The sequence below is a fragment of the Aegilops tauschii genome, chromosome 2, assembly GCF_002575655.3.
Source record: "Aegilops tauschii subsp. strangulata cultivar AL8/78 chromosome 2, Aet v6.0, whole genome shotgun sequence".
Taxonomy (NCBI): domain Eukaryota; kingdom Viridiplantae; phylum Streptophyta; class Magnoliopsida; order Poales; family Poaceae; genus Aegilops; species Aegilops tauschii.
Window position 1 is genome coordinate 519,655,663 of NC_053036.3, and position 11,697 is coordinate 519,667,359.

Consider the following 11,697-nt stretch of genomic DNA (forward strand, 5'->3'; position numbering starts at 1 on the left):
AGAAGACATTCACGTGAAAACTATGGAGTGCGAAGACATAATTGTTTCGTAGTTTCCTTTTCTTCTTTGTTGAGTCATAGGAACCACCGCACTGTTAAGTGGGTTCCAAGTGAACAAAGTCAGAGTGACTAAAGTGATGCTCAACCAAATCCTATGTCTTCGAGCGAAGACAATGAGAGCAAATCTTATCCAGAGTTGGATGAGTCAGCTTTACTTGTAGCCCAAGTCAAGCTGCCGTGTGTGTTTGAAATCTGGCCGTTGGACATGTGTCAGTTCCTTAGTGACCGAGGGTCAGTTTGGACAAATCAGGTCGGGTTGCCTCCTGGCTATAAATAGCCCACCCCCTACACCATAAATTGGTGGCTGCTCAGAGTTAGTGCACGGCTTTTGTCGTTTGAGAGCAACCCACCTCCGAAGCATTTGAGAGAGAGATCCTTGTGAGGACAAAGCCCAAAACACCCAGACCCAAAGAGTGTTAGGCATCACTGAAGTCTTTCTGTCCGCGTGATCTAAAGAGTTGTTACACTTGAGGACTGTGAATCCTCCAGCCAGTTAGGCATCGCGTTCTGAGCATCCAAGAGTCATTGTGGATTGCTGGTGAACGAAGTTTGTGAAGGTTTGGAAGTCTACCTTGAAGACTTAACAGAGTGATTGGGCGAGGACTAAGTGTCCTTAGCTCAAGGGGATAAGGTGAAGACGTGGTCTTCTGAGTTAAATCTCAGCCTCCCTAACCAGACGTACAGTTGTCACAGCAACTAGAGCTGGTCCAACAAATCCCTGTCCTCACCAAGAAACTGGTTCTATCTCTTACCTATCTTTACTTACAGTTTGTCTTCGTGAAGTCATTGCCTGCTTGCTTGATCTGATTGACTTCACTGTGTGACGACTATTGTTGTTTGGCTTCATACTATCTTCCATCCTGATCTATACTACCTAGCTGCTAATAGTCTTCGTGCTTTCACTTCATTGCTTACTTGACTATGGATTTTCTAGTGTAGTCTATCTTCCGCTGCATATCAATAGGCTCATATCTACTATTTGTCGTTTTGAAGACTTTCATAAAAATCGCCTATTCACCCCCCCTCTAGTCGATAACTAGCACTTTCACAAGTGGTATTAGAGCTTTGGTCTCCATTTGCCTTGATTTCCATAGCTTTGGTGATCATAGCCTTGGTTTCACAACCTAGGAGAGTATGGCGTCTAGCGAGGGAAAATACCACCGTAGAGGTCCTTACTTTGATGGTACTAATTTTGCTAGTTGGAAGCATAAGATGAAAATGCATATTCTTGGACATAACCCCGCCGTTTGGGCTATTGTGTGTATTGGCTTGCAAGGTGAATTCTTCGACGGGAGAGAACCTAATCGTGAAGCTAACGCGGAAGAATTGAAGATGTTGTAATACAATGGTCAAGCTTGTGATATCCTCTTCAACATATTGTGCCCCAAAGAATTCAACAAAATCAGCCGTCTTGAGAATGCAAAGGAAATTTGGGATACTTTGATTGATATGCACGAAGGTACTGACTCCGTCAAGGAATCCAAATTGGATGTGCTTCAAAGTCAGCTTGACAAGTTCAAAATGAAGGATGGTGAAGGTGTCGCTGAAATGTACTCTAGGCTTGCTCTCATTACAAATGAGATTGCCGGCTTAGGGAGTGAAGAGATGACCGACATATTCATCATCAAGAAGATCCTAAGAGTCTTGGATGGAAAATATGATACCGTGTGCACTTTGATCCAAATGATGCCCAATTACAAAGATCTCAAGCCAACAGAAGTCATCGGAAGAATTGTTGCTCATGAGATGTCACTCAAGGATAAAGAAGAGCTTCACAACAAGTCTAGTGGTGCTTACAAAGCCTCATGTGATGCTCCTACATCATCAAGTGAGAAACAAGCCTTCAATGAAGAATTGAGCCTAATGGTGAAGAACTTCAACAAGTTCTACAAGAGTAGAAGCAAAGAAAGAAGTTCCAAGTCAAGGTCCTACAATGACAAAAGATCTTCTAGTCGTGAGCGTAATTGCTACAATTGTGAAAGACCCAGACACTATTCCAATGAGTGTACGGCTCCCTACAAAAGAAGAGAAGAATCACCTAAAAGGAGAGCAAAAGAGAAGAATCACCTCCAAGGGAGAGAAGGAGTAGAGATGATCATTATGAACGAAGAACCTCTCGCAGAAGCAAGGATTCGGAAAGTAAGGACAAGTCATCAAGGAGCTATACAAAATGAAGACATCAAGCTCATGTTTGTGAATGGGTATCCGGCTCCGACTCCGACCACCACTCCGAGAGAAGTTATCACTCCGAATCCGAATATACTCAAGATGAAGGTGTTGCCGGTCTAGCACATGTGTCAACCAACTCCTATGACATATTTGATTCACCAAATGAAGGAATTGGAAGATTCTTCATGGCTAAAGGCCCAAAGGTATCACACCCCGAGTATGTTGATTTCAATAGTGATGAAGATGAGTTGCTAGTTGATGATGATTTACTTGTTGACAACTCTAGTGATAAAAACTATGATGAACTTGCTATTAATCATGCTAATCAAGATAAAACGAATGACGATGATAAGAAGGAGATTGAGCGTCTAACTAAAGAACTAAACACTCTGAAGTTAGCTCATGAAACTACCTTAGAATATCATCGAGAGCTTTTAAAGACTCATGAGAAGTTACGCTTTGAAAATCTCAACCTTGAGCAAGAGCACGGGTTCTTAAAATAAATCAATGATGATCTTTGTAAGAAAAGTTCTTCTTACATTCCCAAGTGTTTACTCTTGTCTACTTACATGCCACAAGTAAAATATAGCAACAAGAACAAGAAAGATTCTTCATCTAGTAGTAACAATAATCATGCTAAATCCAATATTATTGCTTCTAGTAGTTCTCTTGATTCCACTAATGATTTTCTTAGCCAAGTTACACTTGAGCAAGAAAATAGCTTATTGAAGGGAATTATAGAGAAAGGTGTTTACAAGAGCCTTGCCGAAAGTAAGCAATTTGAGGAAATTGTACACAAGCAAGGAAGGCACCGGAAGAATCAAGGTGTTGGTTTTGAACGAAAGTTCAATGCCAATGGAGTTGAGTGGGAAGAAGATCAATACCCCAAGATGAAGTTTGTTCCTCAACAAGAGAAGTATGATCCTACTTCCTTCAAGGGGACACAAGCTCAAGATGATCTTCCACCCCAAGACCACAAGAAAAAAGGCAAGGACAAGCTTCAAGAGGAGATTGATGCATTTGAAGAAGCTCCTAAGGCCTTGGTCAAGTGGGTTCCCGAGACTACATCAAGTTCTACTTCATCAAGTATGACTACAACTCCAAGGATTCCCATCAAGTTGATGTTGATCCCGAAGAAGAAGAACTAGAGAGTTCTTTAGGGTGACTCCGCCAACATTTTTCACTCATATCATTTTGGCGAGAACAAGTGCAAACAACTTCCACATCTTGCACTAGTTCAAGGAGTCACAAACCCTCTTGTTGGTAAGACAAGGGACAAGGTAACGTAATGCTTTCATGGACATCATCTTGTGTGTACTTCACTCTATGTCTATGGATATCCTTGTTTGTTCCTTGTGGGACTAACCCATGTAGGTATTGAAAGTGCAACTCACTCCAATGGATTGCTCCAAATGATCTACATCAACATCGAGCATCCACATCTTCAACATCTACATGAAGTCATCATCGACAAAACCCAAGGTTAGTTCATCCCTCTTAGGGGGGATATCACATCTAGGGGGAGCTTTACTCTAAGAATTGAGCTAAAGCAACTCTAATGGTGTGAACACAACAATGCTTTATGTAAAAGTGGTAACCCCACTTGTGCTTAAACGATGAGTATGACCTACGATCAAATGTTCTCATTTGACTCCTCAGTCAATATACTCATATATAGATGACCTAGTAATCTCCAATTGCTTGATAGATGCTAGAGTGTTTGTGCATGCTTTGCCACATATTTCATTTGCCATCTTATTGCGTGAGCATGTTGATTGCATATTTTTCTCATTCGAGGACATCCATTTGTTGCTTTGATTGTTTGACTCTTTTTCTTTTGCCAAATGGATGGACAAGAATGCCTAAGAACTTCCTCTAGCTATCTATGCTTTTCTCTTCTCAAACTCTATTCATGCTACATCACAAAGTTTGATCAAGTCAGATTCGAACCCTCTGGGTGAGGAGCACTCGAAGTCACCGATTCGTCATAGACTTAAACTTCCAAAACCTCTCTGTGTATTGCGGTCTAACCGATTCATCTCTTTTGGTCATACCGAGTTCACTGAGTTGATCTAGGTTTTCAATCTCGGTGCAACCGATTAGAATAGTTCGGTCACACCGAGTTGCAGTAACTGCTTGCGATTCTGCATCCCGGTACCACCGAGTCGTTCCACTCGGTCACACCGACAGGGTCAGAATATAAATACCCACAGATCAAATTTTGGAAATTTCTCTGAAACACTTCGCTCGCGCGTATCCTACTCTGCCGACTCAGGTCTCCAGATCGTTCTCTCTTCGCCAACGACGTCCTGTCGCTGGTCTCCGTCACCGTCAACGGGAATCTTCACTGCCGTTGCTGCCGTAGCGAGCTCATCGCCAAGTTAGGGTATGAGTTCGATCCTTTGTGCAATCTTTTCCTCGGATTCTTAGCACAAAGTCAATGCCATGATTCTTACCATGTATGATATTAATCTATCCAATAAAAACTTCCTTTAGATTAGATTTGATTCGAAAATTTAGGGTTAGGTTTCCACCGAACTCATCTCGGACCGACCGAGTTGTAGAAATCAGTCTCACTGATTTGGCTTAGGCAATTGCACTTGCAACTTTTGGTCTGACCGAAACTTGCAAATCGATGTGACCAAGTTCAACTCTCAGTGAAACCCTAGCAATCTCAGAGTCATCAAACTGTGTCTCGGTCTGACCAATCTCACTAGTTCAGACTCTTATATTGCTTCGGTGTCACCGAGTTTAACAAATCGGTAGCTCTGAAATGCTTTCTGTGGAAAACTAAAACTAAGTTTTTGACTCAATTGTTTAGCAAAATCTCTGCACTTTCTGATGCTCATCCACTCTATCTCATCTACATCTATTCACAGGGTCAGCTTTTAGTTTGCAGTGTCAACAATGTCTGATCAAAGTGATAGCCAGAACAAGTCTGAGGAGCAAGTTAACCTGAGTGAGGGCACTAGTCCCTCTGGCAGTTATGGTGAGGGTAGCAGAAGCACCCCAAGCAACTTGCCCAAGGCAGCAACAAGGACAAGGAAGAAGAGAAACTCTGATTCAGAGGATGAAGACTATGTTGCTGCTGAGGAAGAAGTCAGCTCAAGAAGAAGGTTGTCAAGAAGGAATTTAGCACAGCTGCTTCAACTAAGCCTGGTTTGAAAAAGAAGGCTCCTGCCAAGAGAGTGCCGATGTCCAAGGCCAGAGCCTCAACTCTTGAAGCATCCAAATCAATTATTGGAGAGGCTGCTGGTGAGGACAAGAAAAAGAAGGAAAGGAAAAGAGGGAGATGGTGCAAGCGAGTTGGTCCCATGGCAGAATTTGAGAAGCATTCATCTGATGAGGAAGAATATGAAGAAGAGGATGCTGCACCAGCACCTAAAGCTCAGAAGCTGATGGGGGATGCCATCAAGTCTGGGGTTGCTACATCAAAGCCCAAGACTGCCCCCAAGTCTACTGCTCAAGCCTCCAAGACTGCACCAAAGAGGAGTACCGGGAACATACCTGCTGCAGAAAAGAACAAGGCCCCAGTGCCTGGAATAGAAGAGGAAGAGGAAGCCCAAGTGCTCAGAAAGTTGAAACCCAAGATCCCAGACCATAATGGTACACATCCAGTGGATGAAAACATGAAGATCAGGAAGGATGTAGGTCTCAGACTGTGGAGACGGTTAGATCTCTATGCTGCAAGGAGAAGAACTGCTGTAGACTACAGGTTCCACACCAAGGAACAACAGGACTTCTATGAGATTGTGCTCCTGGATAAGAAGCCCATAGTCAGTGACATGAAATGTGTTGATTGGGAATATATTGATGAAAATGAAGATCACTTTCCTGGAGCTCATGAGAGCTTCAGAATGAATGGAGTTGATGCCTTTGTGGGTCAGAAATTGACCAAGTGGAATGATGAGCTTATCATGCAGTTTTATTCAACAACTCATTTCTATCCAGATGGAAGGATTGCCTGGATGACTGAGGGTACAAGGTACCAATCTACCATTGCTGAGTCGGCCAAGCTAATCAATGCCCTTGCAGAGCATGAGGATGATACAGATGTGTATGCAAAGCCTAGGAAAGGACACAACTCCATGGCACATATGTACAAAGAGATTCCAGATGCAGCCTTGGAACATCACAAGTTTGGCTCTGTCTATTATCTCCTGTCAGGACTGCCCACAATCAATACTATTCTAAGGCACACATTGTTTCCAAAGTCTGGTGATGATAGGATGATAAGAGGACACTCCATCAATTTGCTGCATATGTTTGATGTGCCTAAAAAGTTCAAGGTGATGACATTGATTGTAGAGACAATCAAGAGGACAGCTGCTGATCAGAAGAGATCATGTGGGTATGCTCCACACATCCAGATGCTCATCAACTCCAAGATGGGCAAAGGCATATACCTGTTGGACAGAGAGCACCTTCCCTTGAGGCTTGACTTTGAGGACAACACAGTTGTCATGGATGCTACAGAACCAACTTCAGTTGAGGCTCAAGAGAAAAGAGCAAAGGCAAAAGCAGAGAAGGCATCCAAGCTGCCAAGTGCTGAAGAGGCTTCACAAGTTTTTCTCAAGTCAAAACAAGACCAACTTGGCTATCTTATTCAAGCCACTTTGAGGATTGAGAAAGGATTGGCCACCCTGACTCAGAATCAAGAGAGTCTTGAGAGAATCTTTGAAACCAAACTTCATGACTTGGATGTCAAGGTGACAGAGATTCAGACTTCTGTGGAGAAGATCCAAGAAGAGATTGAAGATAGGAGTGACAAGACCACTACTGATGCATATCAAAGGGTGCCCAGAAGGCAAAGGTCTGCAGCAGGGCCAGTAGCAGATACTAGAGCTACCACTTCAGCTCCTGCAGCCACAGCTTCAGTTGCCCCTCCGGTTGCAACTCCACTAGCTCCTTCAACCTCTTCAGATGCATTTGTTGCTGGACTCCTCTCCACGCCTCCTCCCAAAGATCAAGCCTATAGAGCCGCATAGCACTATGCATTTTCAAACTTTTTCGTAACTTGTTGCCAAAGGGGGAGAAAGTGTATAGATCATAGGCTGAGAGAGAGAGAGAGAGAGCTTTGCTTCTTTTTGCCTCTTTTGCTGCTACTTATTTGTTACCTTGTTCGTTTACTTGCTTGGATGATACTTTATGGTTGTGTGTGAGATACTTGTATGATCATGTGTTTGATCATATCATACTTTAATGTTTATGCTTGAATGATGATATTATCTATCTCTCATGTATGATCATTCACTCTGTCTTGGTGATGAGTGTATATTTCATATGCTATCATTTCCACCAAGATGTATGTGACATGGAAGACTAACCCATGATCCTAATCGATTGTGCCTTTGCATTCAAAAGCAAATTTTAAATAATGCACAAATTTAGGGGGAGCTCTTGCTTATCACATACTTCTCAAAGCGACGATGTATTACATTCTTATTATTATTTGTCGAAGCTTTGATCTATATGTTGTCATCAATTACCAAAGAGGGGGAGGTTGAAAGTGCAACTAATCCCTGGGTGGTTTTGGTAATTCTTAACAACATATAGATCATTGAACTAATACTCTTTCAAGATGATCATTTCAGAAAGTTCAATGATTGGCATGGCATGGACTAGAGATGTGGACCCCTCAAAATGCTAAGAACACATATTGGCAAAAGCTCAAGACTCCACATTTTCATTTTAGTGATCCAAGATCACATTGAGTCCATAGGAAAAGCCAATACTATTAAAATGGGATGAGGTGTTACTTAATGGCTTGCTTGCTCAAAATGCTTAGTGATATGCTCCAAAAGCCCTCAACCACTTTCTCAATTCCACATATGTCCTAAACCTAAAGTCAAACTCGGCCCCAACGATTTGATCTATCCGGCGCCACCGAGTTCACTTGACATAGCCACTGCTAGAAACCCTAATCAGTTCGGTCTCATCGATAGGGATCTCGGTCTCACCGAGATGGGATTGCAAACTCTCTGTTTCCCTTCGTAACACTTTGGTCTAACCGAAATGAGCGATTGGTCCCACCGAGTTCGCAATGCAAACTCTCTGTTTCCTTTTCGTAACGTTTCGGTCTCACCAAAATGAGCGATCGGTCCCACCGAGTTTGCCTGGCCAACTCTCTGTTTGCCTATTAATGAAATTGGTCTCACCGAGTTCATGTGATCGGTCTCACCGAGATCAAGTTATGCCCTAACCGTAGCACATCGGTCCCACCGAGTTGATCATGTCGGTCCCACCGAAAAGCCTAACGTTCACATTTTGAACTGAATCGGTCTGATCGAGTTTCACTATTCGGTCCCACCGAGTTTGGTAAATTGTGTGTAACGGTTAGATTTTGTGTGGAGGCTATATACACCCCTCCACCCTTCCTCCATTCGTGAGGAGAGCCATCAGAACGTGCCTACACTTCCAGCATTCATTTTCTGAGAGAGAACCACCTACTCATGTGTTGAGACCAAGATATTCCAATCCAACCACAAGAATCTTGATCTCTAGCCTTCCCCAAGTTTCTTTCCACTCAAATCATCTTTCCACCAAATCCAAATCAGTGAGAGAGAGTTGAGTGTTGGGGAGACTATCATTTGAAGCACAAGAGCAAGGAGTTCATCATCAACACACCATCTATTACCTTTTGGAGAGTGGTGTCTCCTAGATTGGTTATGAGTTACTTGGGAGCCTCCGTCAAGATTGTGGAGTTGAACCAAGGAGTTTGTACGGGCAAGGAGATCGCCTACTTCGTGAAGATCTACCCTAGTGAGGAAAGTCCTTCGTGGGCGATGGCCATGGTGGGATAGACAAGGTTGCTTCTTTGTGGACCCTTCGTGGGTGGAGCCCTCCGTGGACTCGCGCAACCGTTACCCTTCGTGGTTTGAAGTCTCCATCAACGTGGCTGTACGATAGCACCCCCTATCGGAACCACGCCAAAAATCTTTGTGTCTACTGCGTTTTCTCCCTTCAAACTCCTCCCCTTTACCTTCATATGCAATGATTTACATTCCGCTGCTATACTCTTAGAATTGCATGTGTAGGTTGATTGCTTGACTTGTGCTAAGTTGCTAAAATCTGCCAAGGCTTAAAATTGGGAAAAGGCTAGATTTTTATTTGGTCAAGTATTCTAATCAGCCCCCTCTAGACATACTTTCGATCCTACAAATAACCTCTGGCAAAATCTTTCTAAGCCTATTAGCTAGCATCTTAGAGATGATTTTATACACCACATTGCATAAGCTAATAGGTCTATACTCTGTAATTTCCTCTAGGCTCTCATCTGAGGAATTAGAACAATGTTTGTATAATTCCATCCCTTAAGTATCTTCTTATTATTGATTGCATCGAGCACTTCATTGCTGAGCTCATCTCCCACAATATGCCAAAACATTTTTTTAAGATCGCATGAAGGCCATCCGGGCCAGGTGCCTTCATACCCCAATTCGGAATATTGCCTTTCTCACCTCGTATCTGGTATATGGGGTCGTCAACAATAAGTTCATATCTCTAGTGACCAAAGGCATTACAATAGACAATATATTTTGATCCACTTCACTTGAATCAGAAGTATAGAGACTCTGGAAATAATCGAAAATGAGGGCTTGAGGTTATCACCCTCGACCCATTCATGATTATTATACTTTAACTTTTTAATCAAGTTCCTTATCCTCCTAGTAGAAATAAAATCGTTAAAATATTAAGTGTTTCTATCACCACGACGTAGCCAATTCACTCTACTACTTTGAGCCCAGTATATTTCATCTTGCTCTAACAAATTCTCAATCAAAAAAGTGAGCTCATGTTGCTTTGCTTTCACTTCACTTGAATATGGGACTCGCATCAGTTCATCCAGTTCCTTCCAAGCCTTCCTCCAACGTGCACTGAATCAAGCTCTTCTCTCGCTGAAGGACAGAGCCCCTATGTGACGGCCTTCTGCCAAGCTGTTTTAACTATCTCCTCGACGGTACCTTCCTCAAGCCATCTGGCTTCGAATTTCCGCTCAAACTCTGGCCTGCTTGCAGCCACACGTGCTAGATATTCAGTGTCAAAATAAATTTGCCTATGATACGATTTCCCCATCTTCGGATTGACCAGCCCTACGAGCGGATGCATCTCTATCCATGTGGCGTTCAAAACAACTCTGTGCAACCTCTCTCGGAGACCTTCTCTAAACCACGTGAACTTGTCACCAATATACCCAATGTCCTCTAGTGAATAATCGGATTGTGCATCCTGGAATGCGTGCAGACGCGACTGGTGCTGCGACGCCCCTCCTTCCTTCTCAGACAAGAATAATATTTCGTTGAAATCACCAATAGCTACCCACGGCAGGTTTGGCTGGGCATGTAGATCACGCAAAAGACGATACGTACGAGCTTTATTGTCACAACTTGGTTCCCCATAAACTCCTGTCATCCTCCATATATCTCCATTTGCTTATTTAACTAACACACCGATACAATCAAAGGTGGTAGCCCGGGAGTAGATCCTCACCTTCTTCTTCTAGACTAGAAGCAATCCACCTTTTCTTCCATCCAGACTTGGTGCCACAATCATCTCATCCATGCCTAACTTCTTCATCAAAATTTCTACCTTAACTTCATCCAGGTGTGTCTCTGACAGGAAAAATGCATCAGGTTTGTTTCGCTTCTAGATGTCCAGCAACGACTGAACTATCGGGGCACCGAGAAGGCCCCGACAGTTCCAACTAATGAGTTTCATTGCCCCTAGTGAGGAAATTCAGCCTTCTCGGTGGTACCGACACCAAATTCAACCTCAATCAGAATACACCTTCCCGTACTAGATCAACCATCCAAAGCAGACCACAACTCTAAGAGAAACACAACAACACAAGGCTCTCATGGATCACGGAGCGGCAAGACGAACAACCACCTTGACAGATCAAAATGGCTGGATCACAAACGACAGCTTGGAGCAGAGCTCATTAAGGGTCGGAAAATTACAAACGTCCGGCCATAGCAAGCCTACTGGAGAGATGATGACCAGCCTACCGCAGAGCGGCGGGGTCATATGAAGTCGCAGCGCCGCCGCCGCCGAAGCAGCGGCCGGTGGCGACGCTGGCCTAGATCGCCTTGTCTGTCATGAGGGCTCTTTCCAAAGAAAATGCCAGAGTCTCGCTTTAGTCCCAGAGTTTGTTCTCTGCTTTTTTTTGTTTGCGAGGGAGTGCTAGGGAGCCCCACAACACCGATTAGAGATGCTGGCGCTCGGAGGGGCGCATAACGGGCTGGCCCAGTAACTCCTACGTGTGCTCGCAAGAAGCAAATGCGTTGAAAAAAATGGAGAAATAAATGTTATTAGTAAATAGAAGAATTGGGACTCGAACTCCAATGGGCAACAACAATAGTCACACGGCAAAAGCACTCGACCTATCTCACCTTCTCAACTACAATCAGGAAAGTACTCTATTTGAGCCTTATTCTAGTACAACATATAACATATATTATATACATCA